This window comes from Podarcis melisellensis (genome assembly GCF_964234715.1).
Source record: "Podarcis melisellensis genome assembly, chromosome: Z".
NCBI classification, from domain to species: Eukaryota; Metazoa; Chordata; class Lepidosauria; order Squamata; family Lacertidae; genus Podarcis; species Podarcis melisellensis.
In genome coordinates this window covers 37819257-37844750 of record NC_138547.1, presented here as the reverse complement: position 1 = coordinate 37844750, position 25494 = coordinate 37819257, and positions in this window count along the sequence as shown.

Below are 25494 nucleotides of genomic sequence, written 5' to 3'. Positions count from 1 at the left end.
CAACTCAGAACCCGAACGCTGCATACCCGGAAGTAGGTGTTCCGGTTTTTGAACTTTGCCTCAGAAGCCAAATGTGCTCCTGAGCTTCCATTTTCACTGTCGCACAGCTCATTTGAGTCCCTCACATATTAATTAAGGCTTTCCCCCTCTCGTTTTACCCTTGTGCAGCAAATTTAATCCCCCCCATCGTAATTAATTTTTTAAAATCCCGTTTTACCCTTGCACAGCAAATTTAAGTCCCCCCATCTTAATTATTTTTTAAAATCCCGTTTTACACTTGCGCAGCAATTTTAAGTCCCCCCCATCACAATTAATGTTTTTTTTATCCTGTTTGTATCCTTGAGCAGCTAATTTACCCCCCCCATCATAATTAAAGCCTTCAGTTTCTGATTGCAGTGTTCTGAGGTGATATTTAATGTTTTTGTTTTTGCTATTTTTTGGGGTTTTGTTTGTGTGGCTTTTTCATTTTTGTGACTGTGGCTTGTGTTTCGTTTTATGATTGATTGAGTGAGTGCGGAAATGGATAAAAGCCCCCCATCCAAACAATGACTATCATCAGTACAGGTAAAAAATAATAATAATTAATTTTGATTTTTATCACCTACAATACATTACACCTACAGAACATTGATTATTGCTTTCATTTTATGGATTGATGGTCTTGTTAGATAGTAAAATTCATGTTAAATTGCTGCTTTAGGAGTTGCTTTTAAAAGTCTGAAACGGATTAATCCGTTTCACATTACTTTCTATGGGAAAGTGCACCTTGGTTTTGGAATGCTTTGGTTTTGGAACAGACTTCGGGAACCAATTAAGTTTGAGAACCAAGGTACCATTGTATTCTATTTGTTTGCTTCTACAATGTTGCTCAAAAGAAATGGCTTTCAATGAGCTGAGTGAAATTTTATTTTACCCAAATATCACCCAAACATCATTTTTGTACCCAAAACTGTTACTGCAACCACTGGCTATTTCGTCTTGTACTTGGATTTAATTGGTGTCATTTTGTCACTATTTCCAAGACCATTTGTATTCATATATTAATTTTCCTTTACCGTCTGCACCAGCGTTTTTTAAAAAGAATGTTAAATCTCAGGAACTGTGGAAATGAAAGGGGGGCGGTTTTTCTTCATAAAAGCTGCGAACCATGCGAGTGTGTAATATAAAATGGAGAGAGGATGCCCTCTCTTGCTTTATCTAGCACTGACATAGCTGGGAAATTGGTGATAAACAATGGACATTAAGGGACAAATTGTCTGCTATGCAACTTTAGAATGTACCTGAAGTCACAGTTCCCTGCAGTGTCTGCAAAAAGAATTCAAGTGCTGCATTCGGCTGCTTTATGCATTACAAGGATTCCCAAGACAGATTCACACTCAAGTATACCTTTATGCAGACCACATAGCTATCTAGGATATTTTAGAAAATCAAATGCAGTGCAGGACATCCTATTCACGCCAGTTAAGGAAAACCAGGTAACCTTTCTCTGAATCCTCTCTGATGGCCTGAATAAACCAACTGTTATTAATTAATTATATTGCTATTCCACTTTTCTTCCCAAAGGAGCCTAGAGCAGCAAATGCATAAGTGATAAAATGATTAAAACATCTCAAAAAAAATTTCAATGCAGATGCAGATTCGGAATCTCTCAACTTAAAAAAGAATTCTTTGTGGCTTCCAAGATCAATTAGGTGCATAAGGGGTGAGAGGACATTTCAGGGATCCTGGCCCCAAGCTGTATATACCACAACCAGCAACTTCACCTTGGCCTACGTTTGCTTGGCCCTCTGTATGAAATTATGAAAAGAACAAGGGAGGAGTCCTCTTGCAGCAGTTCAGAAACAAGAGCGGGTCTTTCCTGGCCTTCCAAAATCTAAGGAGGAATTCAGGTGACTAGAATATCAGAAGCATCTTGGTCTGCAAGCTTGATGGGTCAGATGCCAAAGTAGCCCAGAGCTGAGGTGAAGGAAGAGGCAGGAAACATACTGGCCATGTATTGAGGGCTATAGCGCAGTGCCCTGTCAAGCAAGTACTGTACAGCTGTCTGTCTTTCTTTTCTGCTCCTTTGCTCTCCTCCTCTTATGTACTTGGCAGGACGGAAGAGCAGGAATGTGTGGGTAGCTATAAGCAAAGGCTCGTTAACAACAAGATCCAAAGCTCATTGTATGGAATAACTTTCATGAAAGATGATCAAAACAGCAAGGATAATATTTAAGTGAACATATCAAGGAGGTCAGCAGATTAAGTGGGGGGGAGAAAAGGCCTGTGTAGCAATCCTGTCCTAAGAAATGTTTATAGATTTGACTGTGTTTGCTGCTAGATGCAGCCACAATTTAAAAAGAAGGGGAAAGAGAAGGGGGGGGGGGAGGAGAGAAACAATTTCCTCCTAACATAATGCATTTTAAGGTTATTTTCACTAAAGCATACATTTTTATGCCTACTCTCCCCTTAAGCAAACATTTTTGTACCCATTGTTTGGCTGGAAGAGTGCAAGTTTTGAAAGATTTACGGTTTACAGACTTCTACAAGCAATTCTTTTAAAAGACAAACTTTTTTTAAAAAAAAAAGGGAAAAGAAAGGAAACCCCACCCCCCACAACTTTTCACTTCACTGTTTGCAGTGGAAGACAAGATACCTGGTGGGAAATCCACCATAATTGACAATTGCTCACTATGGACAGCTGCCTATTTTGATACGTTCCTTCTTAACTCCACTGAGCACCGGAATGGCGGACTCAGCTCAGAACCCCACCCCCACCCCCACTCCCAGTTCTCTTTAATTTGTATGTTCTTTAAATGTGAATCATGCTGTGTTTCAGCTTTCAGGCTGGAGCATTAAGCAAGCCACTCTCTCTTCACTTGGTGTGTTCACGTGGGTGAGTTGGGTGCTTCTCAGAGGACTCAAACAGATGCCTCCTTGGCGTTAATGATATTGCTAATCATCTCACTTATCCTCCAAGGATATTTTCTTGTGCTTTATATTCCTGTCATGCTATCCCCTCATTACTGCAGAGTGCTATTTTTGAGCATTTAAACTTCATCTTGCTTTGAGTCCCTTTTCTCTTTAAACAAGCATGTGGGCTCCTTCTATGCACACAGAGGCTCTGGCTCAAGCAGATGGCACAGGGCATACTGACATGGGGAATGGGGCTGTTTTATCCTTGCCCCCAAAGGACTCTTTCTGTTTCTCACTGCAGTGCAAGACACTCTTTCAAAAGCACTTTCCAATGTGCTGAAGGGAGATGCATACCTTATATTTGGTAAGAACAATGCTTCTTCTAGCTTAGGGTCATCTGCATCTGCTTTCCCCAACCTGGTGCCCTCCAGATCTTTTGGACCACAGTTTCCATCATCCCTGACCATTGGCAATGCTAGATAGGACTGAGAAGTAGTGGATCTCCTGCCTTGGAGGTTCTTAAGCAGGAGCTGGATGACCATCTAACATGTATGATCTAGATGAGATTCCTGTATTGTTGGAGGTCCTCATGGTCTCTTCCAACTCCACAATCCTATGATATCTGGAATGCAAGGTTGGGGAAGACTGATCTTCACTATAGGGCAGCAGCTCTCCAGGGTTCTTGAGAAAAACCTTTTACTAGGTCCAGTGATATCAGATCTCAGGAACTTTGTGCAAAGCTCTGCTGCTGAGTTATGCTCTTCCTCTTTCTATTTTCTGTTCCCAACAAATCACTATATTTATTTTGTCCCTATGCCTTTTGGGGATGTCTTATTACAGAGGTCACCAACCTGATGTCCATGGCTGCCATGGTGTCCTTGAAGGCTTTCAGTGCTGCCTTTGGGCAGTTACCACAGAGTTTTAGCTTCTTTTTATTCAAAGTAAGTTTTTAACCAACCACTTGAAACAGCTTTAATGAAACCTACTTTTAGTGGCAAGCATACATAGGGTGGTATTCAGCGAAGCGTTACTCAGAGTAGACCTACTGAAATTAATGGGCATAATTTAGTCATGTTAATTAATTTCAGCGGGTCTACTCTGAGTAAAATTTAGCTGAATGCTACTCATGGCAAAAAACCATTATTATTATTATTATTATTATTATTATTATTATTATTATTATTATTATTATTATAGTTTATCAGTCAACTTATATAATAAAAAGAATTGATGAGTACAGGAGGATTACTGATAAGTCATGGGCCAGAAACATTCCAGTTCTACCAGGGCCTCTCCTCCCTTTTTCTTTTGTTGTCCAGAAGATTTTTTTTATTAACACCCTGTGTCTCTAATACCTCGAATTTCTAATTAGCTGCTTGGCTAATTGAATTTTAAAGACTAAAATTTGCCATCTGCTAGAAATGGCAGCTGAATTAGATCAGTTCTTAAAATGCAGTCTCCAGTATTTCTGCCATGAAAATTCCATTGGGCATATCATTTTTGTTTTTTGTTAAAAACCTTTTAAATTCTGCTATACTAGTGCGGTAGCTCAGTGTGCATGTGTCTAAGCACCATCATATTTGTAAAAGTTAATATAATTTATCCCATTCTAAAGGGTCATTAAGATTTGTAGGGAACTTTGGCAAGTTTTATTATATTTATTACTGAGATCAAGCATATAAAGTAGGAGAGAGCGGATTCTCCCCATTCTTGCTATTATTCCATGGCATGGCTAAGGATGGATAAATCTGTCAACTTTGGTTTCTTGCAATTTCTCATTTAAATTCCCTTCACCTGATTTCCTTGTCAGGTTACCGTATTTTTCACCCTATAGGACACACTTTTTCCTCTCCATAAATGAAGGGGAAATCTGTGTGCGTCCTTTGGGCCAAATGCAGGCTTTCGCCGACCCCTCTCGCTCTCCAGGCTTCAGGAAGCTATCAGCAAGGGCGCCCTAGGCTGTGGATAGCAGCCTGCTGCCTGGAGCGCGCTGAAGACGCGGCTGGGGGAGAATAATTTTTTTTCTTTATTCCCCCCCAAAAAAACTAGGTGCGTCCTATGGGCCGGTGCGTCCTATAGGGCGAAAAATTTGTTACTTTTTTTTTAAGAATGAAAATTTGTTGGCATTTTTGTATGCATGCCATCAGTATACACATTTGTGCACATACTTTTTGCCCAATATTCACAGCTTCTGCAAGTCATTTTCCCAATGCAAGGTTTCTGATTGTGTTATTTTACATAATGCATTAAGTTTTGGACACATTCCACCTAATATATGCTTTGCAAATCCCATTTCTTGGCTGGAAAATTAGGAGAGCTGCAATTTTTTTTAAATGATAACTGTGTTCCGGTTCACATATTGTTTCAGGAAGTATGGATTGTGCACTGAAGAAATCCCCCACTCCCACTCCATTCCTAGGCACATATATTCGCAAAATTCTCCCATTTAAAGTTTGCTGCCTTTGTCAGAGGCTGCAATTCTTCTGAATACCACAGGAAGGGATAGTGCTTTTGTGCTTGGGTTCTGTTTGCGTGTTTTCAACAGGCATATGATAGAATAGACATGCCATTGGCCTCACCAAGCAGACTTGACTTCTGTCCTCCCCAGATTTAGGGTTTCAAATTACCTGGCTGGGTTGCCCCATGCCATTCTCTGGTTACCAGAAAGACCATCACTATATTTTCCCTTTAGTGCTCTCCTACTATTGTTGAGTTAGGGCAATGGCGAATGAAGGGGGGTGGGGGAGCAGGTCGCCCTGGGTGCTATCTCTGGCAGGGTGCCATCGCGGCTGCGCCCTGGGACGCGCACTGTGCACCACGCCCCTGGACGTGCGTCACGCCTCCGGGACACGCATTAGCCATGCCCTCATCTGTTCTCTAGTCCTGGTAGCTCCGCCACTGAGTTAGGGTTAGCATCAAACCCTCCCTGCCCGCACCCACCCTGATCTTGCCTGTTGCTGTACATAGAACCCTGGTGGGTAAAGTTGAGAGATTAACACACACACCCTACACACACCCCTAGTCTCCATAACACAAGGTCAGCATGCCCTTCCAGCATCCAGTCCTGGGTAGCTGTTGTTTTGCCAGTCACTGGCCTGGAATTGGTTGACCAGCAACATTTTCAACCAAGGGGGACAGTTGCCAAGACTATCCAGGTTATTTGAAGAGGGGGGCAGTGTGGGGGGCAACCAACACCCTGTTGTGGTGCCCCCTTTGTTGATAACAGACCTTTGTCTCCCACCTCCATATCTCTCTCTGCCTTCTGTAAGTCTGATGGCTGCTCCCTGGGTCTCATCATCTCCTCCCCTGCTTTGGCAACACATCCTTTGTTTGCACATCCTTTGCTTTGGCACCTGCACCAGCAAAAATAAAGCACAAGTTTGATCCTAAGCACAGGCAGTCCTCCTCCACTCTCTTGCACAGGGGGACAGGTCCTCACCCTCGTGCCACCCCAAAGTGGCAATATCCTTCAGTGTCACTCACTTCAGGGGTAAGCCCCACCAGCTTTCATTCCACTAGCCCAGCTAGATGACTCAGTTCAGCTGGGGTGGAACAGCAAGTGTTGCTGAGGACTGCTAAGTCAGGGCATCAATTTTACAAGGAGGAAGCCCCTTCCTATCTTTTAAATCTGTATTTAGAGTTCTGCACTTTCCAACTTGGCTAATCTCAGCAGAGGATTGTTTTCCAAAGGATTGTGTGTGTGTGTGTCACTGCCATTCCTTCAAATAGGTGGAGAGAGAGAGAGAGAGAAGGAAGGCTCAGAACAAGAATCCTGATTCTTGTCAGTGGAATGATTCCCTTCAGCAGGATGGGGCAATTTTGTGTGTGATGGGCTTAACTCTTAAATCAGTGGTTAGGGAAGTGGGTTCAGCTGTATGGATTTGGGGTACATGGGATGGTATTCCTTTAGCAGTCTCAAGTGGAAAAATTACTTGCTCCAGATCATCTCACTGAAATATGGAACGTACTTATATTCAGTAATACACTTAGGGCTTTCATCCGATTAAAGTGTTCTCAGTCAATTAATCAATCCGTCAAGAAAATCCATTAAATCTGCATAAGTCTGCATATAAATAGCAAACTTTGTTTTTTGTTTAAACTTTATTTTAAGATGATGTACTTGGGTTGTGGCAGTTGCTACCTTAGATCACAGTCTGTTTGCATGCAGTTGAGAAGGCATTGTTTAAGATGGTGCTCAACATAATCAGTATTTCATAAATACCTTTATTATAAAAAAATATGTAAATAGTAATCTTTGCAGTTCAGCAAGGATTCAAACCCAAGTCTTCCAGTTGGATTGACTGCAACAACATCTGTGGAACTAAATCTGATTGAACTCAGTGAGGGTTACTTCTGGAGTAGGAATGCACAGGATAGAACTGTTAGCCACTTGGCTACATAAGCTGTCAAAAGCAATGCATTGCAGTTTAAAGTTCTAGCAGGCAGCATTGCTATGTGTATACTCAGGCCCGAGACAAAACTGAGCCCAGAAATAATAGCAAAACCCAAGGGATGGGGCCTAATGGAAAAGTAGAGTTCTTACACATGTCCGATGTCTCTAAAGACTTACGTCCTGGTGAACTGCAGCCAAGCACTCTGTGACCCATAGATCTACTTTTTTGGATTTGAAAAGCCAGAAGGATGACTAAGGAAAGGGATGCTGTGAGGATAAAATGGGAGAATCTTGTGCATTTGGACTGAACCTGTTTTGAAGGAGGAAAAGAAAGGAAGGAATGTTCACCAAGCAAAACCAAACAATAATCAACTATGATGTGTCTAAGTCTAATGCAGTTTTCTATTAGGTTCCTTGCATGGACACTTCAAAATGACACAATTTGAGCTTTCAGGGAATCCTGAAATTATATATGTATGTATGTCTGTCTGTGTGTGTGTGTGTGTGTGTGTGTATGGCAAATTTTAAGATAAGGGGAAGAATCTGGGCCATCTGCAGCTCCTCTGTCATAATTATTGTTGCAATTTGCATCTGCTGTCTGTGAAGATTAATAGGCTATTTTAAATAACTATTTAAGCACCCCTAATTAAAATAATTGTTAGATGAGTAAGATCATATAATTGTTAGCAATTAAGTTATTGGATTTTAATACAGGGATGCATGAGCTTGTATCCAAATCTTTAGACAAGGAGTAATATGGTATTTTACATTTTAAAGCTTTGTTAGACTCGGGTGTGCGTGGGGGGGGGGGAGAGAGGCTCAGTTTAATGGATATTCTGCTTATTCATCCCTTCCATTCATTTGGCACAATGACAGAATAAGCTGCATTATCTTTTTCCAAGTATATATTAGTCACTCAAAATGGGGAGAATGATACTTTAGGCTTTTAGAAAATGACTAGAGGTGGGGAGGAGAGCATGGGGAATCTGAAGTGACATAAAAATTGGTTGTTTTTGGTCATTACATGCACATTTGGGTGCATAATACATCAACATGAATTCTAATGTTTTCTCGCGAATATTATAAAGTCAAGTAGCATCGCTATAAAATATTGTATTAAGTGCAGTAAAACAATAGGAAGCTGAAATAAGATGAAGTGGAACTTAACCACCTCTTTGGAGTTTGTTGCCTGTATTAACCGAATAAAGAGGGACACAGAATGTAGAGAAAGGATGAAGGATTTTTTACTTGTGATATCTTTAGGATGCAGTTGTAAACTAGGGGTAGGAAATCTTTTTCAGCTTGAGGGCCACACTGCCTCCTGGGCAACTTTTCAAGGGCCACATGCCAGTGGTGGGCAGGCCAGATGGGAAAATGGGCAGTGCAATAGATATAAATGTTACCTTTGCACAGTAGGCTACACACCCTTATCTGTCTCCCATGCAGACAAGCAATATGCATCATCACAGTTTGAGGATGTTTTCCAACCAGGTTAAATTACTTGAGGTGCAAAGCAAGGCTGGTGAGAGACATGGTCTGGGGAGATGCAATGTTGCTTAGGAAGAGTTGCAAGTGTCAGAGTCCTGGAGGGCCATATTGACCTCCCTGCTGGGTCTGAGGTTCACATAAATATTGTCTTTGAAATGTAGAGCAGGATTTAATAACTTAACTAAATGAATAATAAGTAGCAAGCAAAGCACACTAGCTGAATCTTCAGGTATTGCAGATTGGATCTGAGGGCTTGTGTGAACAGAAAGTGAAAAGATATTAGTTCTGTCCCATGAACTTTTCTGCAATGTATCCAAACATTTTTGGCAGTGTATGTTATAGCACAGTATGAGAAACATGGTTAATTAGGAAGATACAGGACCAAAGGTCAGTGGAGCAGGCTTGATGCCAGAAGAAGCACAACTCTGGAGTGAAGTGACAGCAACTGATAGGGACTGCAGATGCTACAGAGGACAGGGTTAAAATTCAGAGTGGTTCTGAAACCACAGCTGGGTATTAAGAACATGAAAAGAGCCATGATGGATCAGACCAAAGGTCTATCTAGTCCAGCATTCTGTTCCCATGGTGGCCAATTACAGTAGTCAATCAGTGTCCCATGGGGGAGCCCACAAGCAGCACATGAGAAAAACAGCACTCCCCACTTGCCAACCCTGGAAACTGGTATCCAGAGGCATACAGCTTTGATGCTGGAGACAATATCGCCATCATTGCTAATAGCCACCTTTAGCCTTATCTGACATGAAGTTGTCTAATCTCTTTTTAAAGATGACCAAGTCAGTGGCCTTTACTACACCTTGTAGCAGAGATTTTCATGCTGATCTCCTTTCATTTGCCCTAAAATCACCCACCATTAGATGACCCTGTATTCTCATACCATGAGAGGGACAGAGAAAACTTCTATTGATCTGCTTCCTCAACACCATGCATAATGTTATGCCTCTCTATCATGTTTTGCCTTACTTTAAAAAGGTAAAGGGACCCCTGACCATTAGGTCCAGTTGTGGCCGACTCTGGGGTTGCGGCACTCATCTCACTTTATTGGCCGAGGGAGCCAGTGTACAGCTTCCGGGTCATGTGGCCAGCATGACAAAGCCGCTTCTGGCGAACCAGAGCAGCACACGGAAACGCCGTTGACCTTCCCGCCGGAGTGGTACCTATTTATCTACTTGCACTTTGACGTGCTTTCGAATTGCTAGGTTGGCAGGAGCAGGAACCGAGCAACGGGAGCTCACCCCGTTGCGGGGATTCGAACCGCCGACCTTCTGATTGGCAAGCCCTTGGCCCTGTGGTTTGACCCACAGTGCCACCCACATCCCTTTGCCTTACTTTAGTACCAAGTAAAATGTGGGTAAAGGAGACACATTTTTGCTCATTGCTCTTGTCTGAAGAAACTGTACTCTTTCTATTGGATTGGGAACCCTGACTATGAGCATACAATTTATATGTGTGTAGACTCTGTTCAGACATTCAGCTCACATGGGTGGAGGTTAGAAGCATAGGCAATAGGTATGTTCCCACTTCTTGCTTTGGTGAGGGCAAATTGGGATATCTGGACACAGATCCTTCCCCCTTCTCCCAAAATGTATCCCCTTGTTATATGCAGTAGCCAGGGACTCTGGATTCAGACCATGCTCATTAAGTGAAGAATTTTATTTTGGAATCTCATTTGCTTTGCTAGTCCAACGTAAGTCCTGGAGTGGACTGCTTCATCATTCACCCGGGGCATGCTGAAATGCTGGTCTGGATCAAGGAAGGGATGTGCCATAGATATGATTTCTTCTACACACAACTAGTGTTGGAGGAAGACCATATTGGAGGAAGACCATATTTTGAAAAATGCAGCAGAAATAGAAGAGCCTTACAATTCCCAGAGACCTGATTCTGAACATGTCAATGAATATATGACTGGAGGGGCTTCAGCAGACAATCATTTGCGGAAAGTTAAAGGTATTCCAGTTCCCACAAAACCTTGAGAAAACTCTTTTTATGAAAGTAATAGACAAAGAAAACTGGTTTTAAAATAAAAAATAAAATGCCACTTTTGTATATGCTCCTGATACAATGGGAATGCCATGCCTCAGCAGACATGTTAGTGATTGTGACTAAGTCTTCTGGTGTCAAAGGAGAAAACCTTAGCAACTAAATTTCAGAGAGCTGAAGTTGGTTGAACAATGCTTATTAGATTAATAACCCCATAGCAGTGATTAATGTTTCTCTGATATAGAGCATGAGGCCTTTGTAGGTTTTTCCAACAGGGGTGGTTAATAGTGTGTTACATCTCAGGTCAAACACAGTCAGAATTACTTAATTTTGAAGATAAATCTGGGTGCTTCATAGCTGCAAAAGCCAAATTATAATTACAAAATTATTACAGCTCTGATTCTGTGGATTAGAAAGATCTTATCAAGGGGAGCAACAAGCTCTGAGTCTCGGAGTTGCAAAATGAAGCCATAATTTATTTTTCAGCAAGTTACCTTTTAAAAATTCAGTTTTACTCATTATCTTTTATTCATTATTTCCCGTGTCTAGGATAGAGTTAAATCCAATCTATGTTCTGCCTTCTCTGTCAGAAGCAGTAAGCCTCTGAATACCAGTCACTGGATATCACAAGCAAGGAGAGTGCTGTTGCGCCCAGGTTGTGCTTGCCAGCTTCCTACAGGCATCTCGTTGGCCACTGTGAGAACAAGATGAGGAACTAGATGGGTTTTGCCCTTATCCAGCAGGGATCTTCTTATATATTGGATGATAACAGAGCATAAAAGTTTGCATGAAAGAACACTGAGGAGAGATCCACAAGCAATGCCTGGCCGGCCAATGGAAGCTTCTTTGAGACAGTTCTGACAACTTTTGTACAATCCCTGTTTGACAGGCCCACTTCGCACTTAAAATATATGATTGAAGAATACTTGTAATGAAGTTTCCATGGTTTGCTGTTTCAGTGATGAGGTGACATATTTTCTGTTGGGAAGGGGGCTTGTAGCCACTGGAGTTACATCTTCAAATTCTGCCATAAGTTGGACACTGTCTTGAGTGGGAATATGTCCTAAAATCAGTACAGTGGTACCTCGGGATACGAACGGGATCCGTTCCGGAGCCCCGTTCACATCCTGAATGGAACGTAAGACGCGACGGTGCGTCTGCATGTGCGCGGATTGTGTTTTGCAGCTCCGCACATGACGTCATTTTGAGTGTCTGCGCATGCACGAGTGGCGAAACCTGGAAGTAACACGCTCCATTACTTCTGGGTTGCTACAGAGCGCAACTCGAAAGTGCTCAACCTGAAGCACATTCAACCCAAGGTATGACTGTATATCTGAGCTAAGTAAGAGAAGAGAATTGAATCTACACACTTCCTTGATGTTCCCCACCATGAAATTTTAATCATGAGGATATTCCATTCACTTTTATTGCTGGGGATCTGAGGAGCTTCCTTCACTTGAAGTTGTAGAAGACTTTGACAGGTTTCTTATGGGAAAGGGAACAGAAAACAATGTCAATAAAATGTAGTGGGTTCATTCCTCCCATGTTTTCTCCTTCTTATTCATCAAATCGGTTGGGTGATATTCTACTGGAAGAGACCAGAGAGCCTGGATGCTAAAAAAAAAAAAAAAGGAGTCCTGAAAAATTCCATATGTACAAAGAAAGAATTCTAGCTGATCAGACTTTAGGGGATATTTCTGTGAGAGCTGTTGTGCTTATTTAGGTACTTATAAATGGTAGTCTGACATAGTAATGGAAAAACCTGTCCACTTTCTGCTCAGTTTCTTACTTTTTCCACATCTTCAGTTGTGAATTGTTTGCATTTTTTCTTTGAAAAAGCCCTCATCAGAATTTGTTGCAATTCCCAGCAAATAGTATTCAGACACATACTGCCTCTGACAGTTCAGGTAGAATATTATGGCTATTAGGCATTGATAGCCTTATCATCTATGAATTTGTCTAACACCCCTTTAGTCGGTAGCTATCACTAGCTCTTGTGGGAGAAGATTCCACAATTTCACTGTGTGGAGATATTCTTTCTTGTGTCTGTCTCAAACTCTCAAACATGCAGCTTCATTGGATGCTCCTGAGTTTCAGTATTATGACAAAGGCTAGGTATTGTGATGTCTACTACTACCTAACATTTGTTAGTTGCCTAATGCCTCTAAGTGATGACACAACATTAAAGCTATTCATTTTAAACAGCAGCAAGGATATTACTCGCCAAGAACTGGAAAACTCAAGATCTACCCACACTGGAAGAATGGCAGATGCAACTGATGGACTATATGCAACTGGCGGAGATGACTGGCAGAATCCGAGACCTGGGAGAAGAAAGGATTGAAGAAGACTGAAAGAAGTTCAAGACTTATTTACAGAAACATTGTGATTTAGTGGAATGTTAGGATGGATGCTTGGTTATAAATAATTGGCCATCACTAAAATAGACCAGAATTTGATGATAAGAGAGATTAAGAGAAACAAATCGGTAGGAGAATTATTTTATTGTATTTAAATAAGTGGTTACAATTTGGAAATAAGATGATAATTTGCTCGAAAATTTTTTATTAATGATGCAAGTGGGAGCGGGAGATGTGAGGAAGCTTAAGGATGGTATGAAATTTTGTTAAAACAAAGTAACACTGTTTATTATCATTGTATTCTTTTTTCTAAAAACTCCAATAAATATTTAAAAAAAAAATAAAGCTATTCATTTTAATTATATGGCTAACTACCAGCAAAGGAACACAACATCTGAACATCAGTTTACAAGGAGCAAGGGATTAAAAAGAAGTTTAATTTTTTTAAGGCCTAGGGAAAGAGGAAAAAATTGCATTAATGCTGGCACCAGGTGAATGTCTTTGGGGGATTGTAGAAACATGGGACCACCACTGAAAAGGCCCTATCTTGTTGCCACCCTTTGTACGATAGGAGGGCCTCTCCCCAAGCATTTCCAGGTAGAGCTGGGAAAGATTCCCTGCCTGAAACCCTAGAGAGTTGCTGCCAATCACTGTAGACAACGCTAAGTTCAATGGACCAATGGTCTAATTCCGTATAAAGCAATGTGGGCTTTGTTATGCTTTGTAAGGCAGCTTCCTGTCATACCCCCCAAAATGTTTATCACTTATCTTCTGTTCCTCATCCAACTAGTAAAGCACGTGATGCAATATGGTCATCACCAAAAAAAGCAAACACAGCTCTGCATAACCTTTGCATTTGCCCATTTATGTCTATAGGTCCAAAAAAGAGAAATAATTACATAGAAATGTAGTCTCACTGTAGTTGGGAAGACTGTGACTAGCTCACCTATGTGCCTGCTCTCAGTGGGTAAGTTCAATAGCCCCGATCTCCCCTCAAGTTTGACTTTCAACTTGGCTTTTCCACACTATAACCCTCCAAACAGAGGATTGTGCCCTGTAAAATAGGACACATGGCCACCCAGCAAGCACACCAAGTCAAAGAATCAAGTAAGTAGCTGGATAGTCCAAAGTAACATGGCCAGTCTCTTCCATTACATATGGCTTTTTCTTTTAAACCACCCTTAAAAGTAAGACCAGAAGTTTCCTTCTAAACAGTTTCAAATATCCTGCTATCTGCAAACTAGTCATGAAGCAGATGACCCTACAGCCCCGATATAATATACGCCTTTGTATGAAATTGTTTTGATGCTCCGAATTACTGGCTTTTGTGATTATTTAAGTCACCACTGTAGTATAACCTGGGAAGTAAACCATGAAATGTCACTGCTAATAAACATCTATAGTCTTGATAATTCAGCTAATGATTATTGTGATGTTCAAAAACATATGGTACCACCTTAAAGGTCTCCCCACCACCAGAAACACACACAGCTATGATTTCATAATTGTGTACAGGCAAATGAGCTTCTCAACAATTAAGAATGATAAAATATGCACACACCAATTCATACACCCACACAGGCAATTTAGCAGTTATAAAGAATTCACTAACTTTGATCAAATTACATCTCATCAAGTAGTTTCCAAAACAACCCACATATCTATATCTATATGCAATACTGGCTTATAAGCCATATATTTGAAGGACTTGTGAAAGCAGTGTTATAAGAATTACTAATTCACTGATCTGTGAATGTTTGTGCTGAAGAAAGGAACTTAAGAAACTTAAACCAACTTAGGAAATTTAACCAACTTAAACCATAAGAACAAAATACTTAAAATGAGGAAAAAATATGGAACTATGAATAGCCAAAAGCAATAATAATTTTACTTATATTAAATATTCTTCTTGAACTAAATAAGTCAAACAGGCTCAATGGACACCCAGAAATCAGAACAGAAGTTGTTCCAAACCTCTGGTGTCCTTTAGATGTTTTATATTTATTTATACAAATATTTATATACTGCCTCTCATACAAAATCTCAGGGAGCTGTACAAGATTTACATGAGATATAAAATACCATTAAAAGCAATACTACATAATTATCATAAAATGATTGGCTCATATTAAAAGGCATATTGACATAAAAAAGGACTTGAAGTGAGACCTAAAAGTCTCAATTCATATGGCTGCTTGTTTCATTTCTTCAACGTTTCACTAATTGTTTATTACGATATTATATTTGAGCTTTCTGAGAACTTTTGGAAAACTGGTGGAATCTAGTGAAAGCTTAGAACTCATTTCCATGTTAACTGCCTCCAAAAATTAATTTTATTTTTGCAACTTCATTCACCCAGAAAATTGTGGGAACAAAGTAGCAAAATATGGGGTGACACAGAGGCTTACAGTCCTTTCCTGCCATTTTCATGTGTGAATGATTGAGAGACAGAAACATGCAAGTGCGGAAACAGAGGGGGAGTAGCGATGGTGTCCAATGATGTTCCCTGTTGCGTCATACCACACCCTCTGGTGTGAATGGAATTTAGCATACCATGCTGGTGTATCGGTCAAAAAGCCACAGTTCTATAACACAACGGGTACTGCAAGGCAAAAGCAAAATTAGAAAATGGCATAGGAATGCTAGCATTATAACCTGGAAAACTAACACAATGTTTCCTATGTCCGTATGCACCCAAAGTCAAAAGTGTGGGTGCCTGCCAAATCTCTGCTGGAAGTGTAGTTCACATGGGACTGATGGTACTAAATGCCCAACATTTATTCAAAGCCAGTTGGCACACCCTCCAACATTTATCCGTTGAAAATAGGGACGTCCCATTCCATAACGATAATTTTTTTTATTTATACCCCACACATCTTACTGGGTTGCCCCAGCCACTCTGGGCAGCTTCTAACATATAAAGAAACATTAAAAAACATTTTAAAAATTCCCTATACAGGATTGCCTTCAGACGGTTTGGGGGTAGGATAACTCCACACCTCCCAACATTTCTCCAATGAAACATCCTAAGGAAAAGCAGGACATTCCGGGATGAAATCAGAAACTGGGATGGCTTCTCTAAAGCAGGGACGTTCCTGGAAGGGTCTGAGTTGGAGGGTCTGAGTTAGGCTTATGTAAGATGAGGGGCAAGTAAAAGTGCTCCTTTGGATACTCTCAGCAATTGAACTTGGGTATAAGGCCTCAGATACTAAGGTATCCTGGACCCAAGTTGTTGAAGACTTCATATACAACAGCTTTGAATCTGACCTGGTAACATGGGCAGCCAGTGTAAAAGTTTTAGCAAGGGTGTTACTATCAGCACTAATGCATGCAGAAGCAGTCTAGACTTGGCTGTTGAACTACAACTCTCATAATCTCTGACTATACTGACCATTCTAGTAGGGGCTGATGGGAGCTGTAGTCTCTGCTCTGGAAAATACCCAGCATGGATGTAGATTGAGGGTGATAATAGAGAGCTGTATTCTTAAACTGTATCTGTAGAAAGGCAACAGGTTTGCATGCTCCACCTTACCACCTTAACCCCTGACCTAAGTGCACTGAATAGGAAAGGTTGAAATAGGATTATAAACAGTATCAGTCATCCCCATGATCAGGAATCCTCATGTATTTATTTATTTAAGCATTGGGGAGTTACAGTTGTGATGTTTTGTTTCTCTGGTTTCTCTGCTATGTAAAAAGGAGAGGGGGGAAGTAGCTGTGATTTTTTTTGTAATGTCCTTTCAATGGCACCCAGCTAAGCTGTGTGCTTTCTAATTACAATTGCTATTTTCAGTTGCGAGCCACACAGGAGGCCTTGAAGCTGAAGTGGAAGAAGGACATGCGACTGAAAAGAAATAGAACCTTGGCTTATAGACCTCCTCCTCCTCTCTGTCATGTTTTTGCACATAACATGGAAATTACAAAGAGTGTCGTTCCTGAAATAGCAATGTAACGTTCACTAATGACTGGTATTGATCACAAGTTTAACCAGACTTTTGTGGAAGACCTCGATTCTCCACAATGGAGAAGTGTTACCAGAAAGGGTGTAGCAGTACGTTTCAAAGTTCAGGAGCTGATTGTCAGAGCTCTCATAGCCACACACCCCTGGAAGAGAGGCATGCTTTTAAGGAAAGCCCAAAAAATTACAGGGGTCTGTACTTATCCATTGGCTATAAGGATCCATTTGCAGTAAGCTGGCTTCTTTCTCTGATTTGCAGAACTAGGCATTGGTGTGGTGTGATGGGGAGCCATCCCCTCATCTGTAGCCCCATTGTTCATGTCAGTCACTCATACTATCACTCGGTGGGAATAAAATGGAAGCACAGGTAAATCACTGCACCAGCCTAGAGCTGGCACAGCAGCAGAGTCCAAATCCAGCAGCCTCTCTCCAGCTTTTGGGATATTTAGAAAACAGGAGTGCCTGGCATGCTCTGGTCCATGGGGTCACGAAGAGTCGGACACAACTAAACAACTAAACAACAACAAAATCCCAATTTTCCTCCAAGGAGCTCAAAGTATTATTATAATCACATCAACCCTGTGAAATAGTAGGCTGAGTCTTGGTGACTGACACATGTCATGGCCCATCCTAGATAAGGAAGAGATCTTTATTGGCAAGAGAAGCACCTGCAGCAGGTTCCACAGTTTCTGGATACACATGCTTACACACTTCTAGCCTCTAGGCTGTTGGGCACTGGCCCCATGGAGCAGTCTAGCAACAGTGGGGCTCCTCCCCTCCTCTGACTTATATGTTTACCATCCTCTGAGAGGTTTCAGAAGTGCCCACTACTCATCCCTTTTCAAGTCCCTCCTTGTTCTGGGAGACAAGGGGGCAGGGGAAGGTGGGGGATCTACTGACCTGTCCCTTACCTGAAAAATCCCTTCTTCCTTGGGCCCATCCTGTGCACCTTCCTCCACCTTGGACTGCCCTGACCTTCCCTCCTCCCCTGGCTCCTGCCTTGTGGGTGGAATGTAAGTAAGAAGAAGAATGGAGAATTTGGCAGAAGCAAAACTAAATGGATGCAATACAAATTGTGACAATACAATAGGAACAGAAATCAGTGCCTTCTTGCACTCCATGCGTCCAAATAAATGAAGATGAATGCTCAATAAACAGGTTGTCTTGAAGCAACCAACATTGAATGAAATGGGCCCCATTCAGTTCAATTTTTCATGGCTCCAAAATGAATATGGACTTCTAAACGCAATCAGCCATCTTATATTTTAGGAATATGAGAAAATGTTAAGATTGTTGCTTCTGCTAAGATATATTAAGCATCTTTAATCATTTTCATTTGACTAAAGGCAAACAAGATGTAAGCTTTGAAGATTGACAGCAGATTTGGGGAGAGTTCTTTGACAAAGAAATTAGCTGAACTTAATTTGAGTTGATCAAGCACAAATCAAAAGGATAACTTTGCCCCATCCATGTTTGTTGATCTCCTACATCTTTTTGAGGGGGTGGAGGTGGGAAAGGAAAAGGGGGGGGGATCTTTTTTTTTAGAAAGCCAACTATTACTTTTCTTCACTTATTAAGGGAAACTAGTTTAGAAATTATGGAAGCAGAGTGGGATGAACTGGCAGCAGTTCAGAAAACCTAATCAATCCCACCAAGGACCTGTCAAGACATGTAGCTTGCATTTAAAGAGCTAAGCTGGAGGTATAGAATGAGTACCTTTACTGAACTACAGCTCCCATCAGGTCCAGGCAAGCCCAGCCAATGACCAAGGATGATGGGAGTTGTAGTTCAGCAATATCCAGAAGGTCAAAGGATCCCCTCACATGGTCTAGATGGCAAGGGATGATGGGAACTGTAGTCCAAAAACAGCTGGAGGCACAAGGTTGGGAAACACTGGTCTAGAAGATGCCCTTTTTTCAGGAAACTAATTCAGAAGGATCACTCACTCACTCACTCTCACACACACTTTAAAAATGGTTGCTTAATTTAAGCCATTTATCCAGTGGCGTAGCATGGGGGGGTGCAGGGGGGGCGGCCGCACTGGGCGCAACATCTGGGGGTTAGGGTTAGGGGGCGCAAATCCACGGGTTAGGGGGTGCAAATTACTTGCCTTGCCCCGGGTGCTGACAACCCACGCTATGCCACTGCATTTATCCCCTGGAAGGGACTCAGCTCAGAAGCACAGCACACTTCATTGTGGACAATAGCAATAGCAAACCATTTGAAGGTGCTTCAAATGACTGTAATGCAATACAGTATATATCAAAACATGTTTCATTGAATGACATGATCCCCAAAGGTGTGGACCTTAAGTGGTCTAAGGATGGGCTTTGTCAAAAGCCCAGCTAGTGTTCACACTCCAAACTCTGTGGAATGCAGTGTTCAAACTGAATACTTCCACACAATAACACTAGACTGTAAACCTTCCATTTTATGACAAGAATAGTCTAACATGCCAGCAGCCTGTAGAATCCCACAACTGAGTCTAATGCAATGCTCATCTGGCACAAAGACTATGCTAATATAATTATCCAAGACTGTGGTGTCTGAGTAATGGGGCAGGTGGGAGAAATATAGATTACAATTCCAGCAAAAGCAGAGCACATGCTCTACAGTAGCCTTCAAATGCTGTCTTTTCAATTAAAGAAGTTATTTTTGTATCTGTCACATCATTAAAGTTCAATTATAGTTTAATAGATATTGTGCCAACATGGAATTATAAAAATTGTCTCCTTGATATATTATGGAATATTTGTAAGTTAATAGCCGCAAAATGATGAAAGAGTCTCATCCCTCATTTGGAGGGCAATTAATCCCCATGTACCCAATATCACCCAGAAGAGACATATCTCAAAGAAACAATTGCTGCACATTGAACATCTGTACAGCATGGGACAGAAGATCGGAAGTTAGCAGCTGCAATTCAATAATAATTATTATGTTGCTTAGCACTCAGAGAGGGCAAGAGCACTGAGGGGTCCAAAACTGAAGCCATAATAGGTCTGAGATGATCTCTGGACCTTATTGCAATGTAAGTTTATAAGAACATATGAAGAGCCCCTCTAGATCATTTCTATTCCAGCATCTTGCTCTCAGTGGCCAACAGATGCTTTTGGGAAGCCCCTAAGGAGGACAAGAATACAAGATCCCCAGTAACTTGTGATTCCCAGTAACTGGTATTCAGAAGCACACTGCCTCCAACAACGGGGGAAGAACATAGCAGTCATGGCTAGTACCCATTGCTCCAGTCTCCATTAATTTATCTCCTATTTTTTATTCAGAGGCTGAAAAAAAGTCACACTAATCGTTTGGGAGTGTGTGTGTTTTCTACCTCAGTAGTTTTCCAGTGGATGTGATTTTGCACTCCTAACTGCAAACAATAAAAACTATATTTTAAAGTAAATAATGTTATGGAAATATTGTGACATATTTTAAATGTCCAGGCAAAATGTATTACAATAGAAAACTAACGCGAACAGTATTTGGAGTAATTTTTTCTACGCCAGTAAAACACCTTCAAGAAAGCTGTCTTTGGTTAGAGGAACATCCCCCAACAACATCATATGGGTTGTGTTAACCTGCTGACACTTTCTTGCCTATGAAATATGATGGGGGGTGTCCTGATAGTCCAATCCACTGGCTGAGGTAATGAATACATCCCAATGTCAAAATACAATGCATTTCTGGAACATTTTGTGTCAAAGGTGTCCTTTTGTTTCCAGAAGGGAAAATGATAAGTGCTAATTGGTTGAAATTTGGAGGCATCATACAGGTGACAATGTCCTGGAAGCACTACTCTGTAGGTCTGCCTATGTGTAGCTCTGCCACAATGAAAAGCTGACTGGGGTAGGTTTGTGGATGAAGGTTATATGAATGGAAGGGCCCACTTCCTGGCCCTTCTCAGTTTCACTGCTTGACTTGCAGTCATCTACACTGTATGCTATGTCGCTGTTGAAAGAACAGTTGCTGTTTAGTTAAGATTTTGGTGCATCTGCCTGAATCCTGACTCAGAGGACAGACTTGTTAGGAACTGGACTACACAAATTTCAATGCACTATTCAATGAGAGTATCATGTTGAAGTGTATTCTATTTGACTTCAAAAGCATTTAATTCAAAGTTATGGCTAAAACCAACCTGAGTACTTTTGATTTACAAAACGTTTTGGGTGTGAACGCCTTTATGTGATTTACTTGTTTGAATGCCATGAAATATCACCACTCTCGCATTAGAATTAATTAGAGGGGAAGGAGGAGAAGTGAAAGGGTCATTTTATATTGTGTAGGTATAATTAGGGAATGAAAAGCATTTTGGTCTTCTATAATCTAATTAATTGTTTGAATGCAATGGTTGACATGTCATGAAGAATTATGGTTCTTTAGTCCAATGACCCTATTAAAAATGAAGTGCGACTTTGCCAAAGCATGTTTGAAGGTTAAAAACAAAACAAGGGAAAAAATTAAATGTGTGTGTGCGTGCATGCACATATACACATGCCATGCATACACACAGCCCAACAACAGTGCTCTTTAAAAGTCCACTAGGAGTTTTCCTGTGTTACAAAGAGCAGGTGGTTGTGGGTGTGGTGACTGCAATAAGGAGCACAGTGGTGACAAAACACAAAATATTCATCCTTTCTTTTGCAGTCCCCCAAACCACAATCTCAGTCCAACTCTGGTCCCTATATACAATAGATATTTCTGAAATTAAAAGTTATTGTGGGAGACCAAAGTATATGACAAACTACTGGGGATGAGAGTGATCTGCCAATTTTGTTCCTCCCAATTTCTCATTTTTCCAATCTTAAATTCATTTATTTGCATTCTACATCAGTTTGCAATTATCAGCATTATCTCTTTTAGAAAAGGCTTCATGAAAATTCACCAGCATTTTAGAGTAAATTTATTTTAATGTACACATTTTTGCAAGCCCATTTTCCTAATATATAGTGTAATGTCATTTTTCCAATCTAGGCATTTTCTGCATACTTTCCCATAGATTTTTGTATGCATTTGTTTGGAAAACTGCACTACAAAATATAGAGAATTGTAGTTTTCAAAGGAAAGATGCCATTTGACCCACATGCGCACATTTTAAAGCACACTTTACCCTAGTATATGCATTTTGGGACTCATTGGTTGGAAAACTCCATCACTAAAACTGGAGAAGTATGAATTTTGAAGGGTATATGTGCTTTTGCATATTGGTTCAAGATGCGTTAACTGGGTAGTTTCTCATTAAAATTCAAACACAATCAAACACCTCTACCACTTCAGGCCGTCACCCTTGAACTGACATACCATAGTGTGTACAGGGGGCAGAGCCATCACATTCATCCCAACATCCCTCACATGTTGGGCTTTCCAGTTTACAAAAACACCGCAGTAGGACTGAGATAAACAGCTGCACTCTGCTGTGCCTCAATCTGTCAACTCTTTGATTCTCTCTGACACACAAACCACTTTCATTCTGAGAAATATTAAGTGGATATATTAAAGACTTTCTGCAATTTCAGGAGGCATGGATGTAGCAGCAAAATGGAATACCAGAGGGGGAGGGGAATTACCAAAAATTAATGTCACAACATCAGTTTGGTAATAGTAATATTAATTTTAACAATCACTTGTGTATATATGGAGTCAGCAGGGGAAGATTTCCTTATCTGTAATATCTACAGCAGTTTTTGATTAATCTCGAACACATTTTCATTACTTTAATTGCAACATAGGTAAACATATTTGGTAACAAGCAATTTCCCCTCATTAAAATGCCCTTGGGAAAGAGAGAGACAACACCAGAGTATTAACTAGTTCAGAAATGCTTCATATAGTGCCACAGAAAGTGGAACAATTCTATCCTTAATTAAAATCCAGCAATAGGATTCAGGAGCAGAGTTCAACTATATGTTCAGTATAAGGACTTATCCCACAAGAGATAAGAATATATAAAAGCAAGTACACTTCTGAACTAAAACAGCAATGATGGGAATCCTGTGGCCCTCCACACGGTGTTGGACTACAACTCCTACTGACCTATGCCACTCTGGCTGAAACTGATGGTGCTGCAAAAACATCTGGAGGGCCACAGGTTCTTCTTCTTCCCAGTTGTATGAACTGGGTCCTTCATTATAACTAATAATGTTATCTGATTGAATTGTTCCTATTGAGTTGCTACTTATGGTCAACCATTATCTCAATTTCCTCCCTGTTTTTTAATTGTTGAGTATCTCAGTGTACACTGTTGGAAGTTCTAGTTACATGTTACAGCCGTGTTGGTCTGCCATAGTTGAAACAAAATTTTAAAAAATCCTTCCAGTAGCACCTTAAAAGGTAAAGGTACCCCTGCCCGTACGGGCCAGTCTTGACAGACTCTGGGGTTGTGCGCCCATCTCACTTAAGAGGCCAGGGGCCAGCGCTGTCCGGAGACACTTCCGGGTCACGTGGCCAGCGTGACATCGCTGCTCTGGCGAGCCAGAGCCGCACACGGAAACGCCGTTTACCTTCCCGCTGGTAAGCGGTCCCTATTTATCTACTTGCACCCGGAGGTGCTTTCGAACTGCTAGGTTGGCAGGCGCTGGGACCGAGCAGCAGGAGCGCACCCCGCCGCAGGGATTCGAACCGCCGACCTTTCGATCGGCAAGTCCTAGGCGCTGAGGCTTTAACCCACAGCGCCACCTGCATCCCCTAGTAGCACCTTAGAGACCAACTAAGTTTGTTACTGGAAGTTGATATACTTCGGGTGCTTCCCAAACTCTATAATTCTATTATTCTGTTGGTTACATTTCACTTCATCTTCCTGGTTTCCTTATCTGATAGTCTGCATTTTATGTGATCTTATGTGATCTTTCACACAGCATGCAAACAACTTCTGGAAATCTAGCAGAATCTAGTGCTCATTTCCATGTTAAGTGCTTCCAGGAAAAGAAGCACTCTTTTCAACCCTCTTAACCTGGAAAATCATGAGAAGAAATTTGGGGCAGTATCCCAGCATACAGCTCCTTCCTGCCAAAGACATGGGGGAATCATGGGGGAGCAGAAGCATGCATCCCCATTAAGGGTGTGTCACATGCCTGATGACATCTGCTGTTGTGTCACACTACAACCAGTTGTGTAGATAAAATTTATCATGCCCTCTAGATGTTGTTGCATTCCAAATCCCATCAGCCCCATGATCAGGGAAGATAGGACAGGCCAACAGGTCCAAGAACAACTGGAGGGCAACACAATGGCTTTCTTGATCTACAGTAATTGGCAACAGCTCTCCAGTGTTTCATTTGGGGATGTGTGCCAACCAAACCTGGAGCTGCCAGGGATTGAACCCAGGACCATTTGCATCCAAACATCTGTTCTTCCACTGAGCTGGAGCCCTCACCCTCACTGGCAAGCTTTCCCTCTCACTGGCCAATAGCCAACCCCAATCCATTTCTTTCTATCAGCATTCCACTGAAACAGCATCAGCGCCTCTGATCATTGTCCTACTTTTCAATATTAATTTTCATATTCCTAACATAGCAATCAAGATTTGGCACCTTGAGGGGAAGAAGGAAATTAAGACTATTAACATGTTAGAAAGGGTGGTTTGATTTACTCATTACGAAATGCTTGCAAGCTAAGGAGCTCCAAAGAGATGCCTATGAGGGAGGAGAAATTTGACTGGCAGTGTCAAAGGAGTCAAGGACACTCATCACACTGCTGGCTTTAGAACCATAAAGCATTGTTAAAGGAATGCCATGGTGCAAAGGGTCAAAGGAACTGGAGTTAAAGCAATCAGGTATTCAAAACAGTATAATGTGAAATTCTTTGCAGAAAGATCAGTTTGATATTGCAGATCCATAACAAAAGATTACCAATAAGTTGTTCTTTTGTGTAATACTTCTTTCGCATGAACCAAGGATGGGGTTTGTGTGAGGAACAATCAAACATAAGTAGCTGCCTTATACTGATGGACCTTTGGTCCATCTAGCTCGGACTTGTCAACACTGATTGGCAGCAGCTCTCCAGGATTTCAGAGAGGAGTCTCCCTGAGTCATCCTCAGAGATGCCGGGGATTGAAACTGGGGCCTTCTGCATGCAAAGCAGATGTTCTACTGCTGAGCTAGAGTGTTTGAATTGTGATGGAGAACAGATCACTTGAAATATGGAATTTTAAAGAAAGTAAGGGAGAGCAGTTGGAGGAAACTGAAGTGGTGGGTGGTCGGGATCATCATCAACTGGAAGAGAATTAAGGTTAGAGGAAATCAGATGAGTCTGTGGGCTTAGAAAATAGTTCTGATCACATTCACCTCAGTCTCAGTTTACGGTTAAGATCTTCAAATAAGCACTCTTGTCTGTTATTAATCCTAATTAATGGTAAGTGAAATCCCCTCCTCCACAAATATCCCACTGGTCAATTTCTAAGGAAT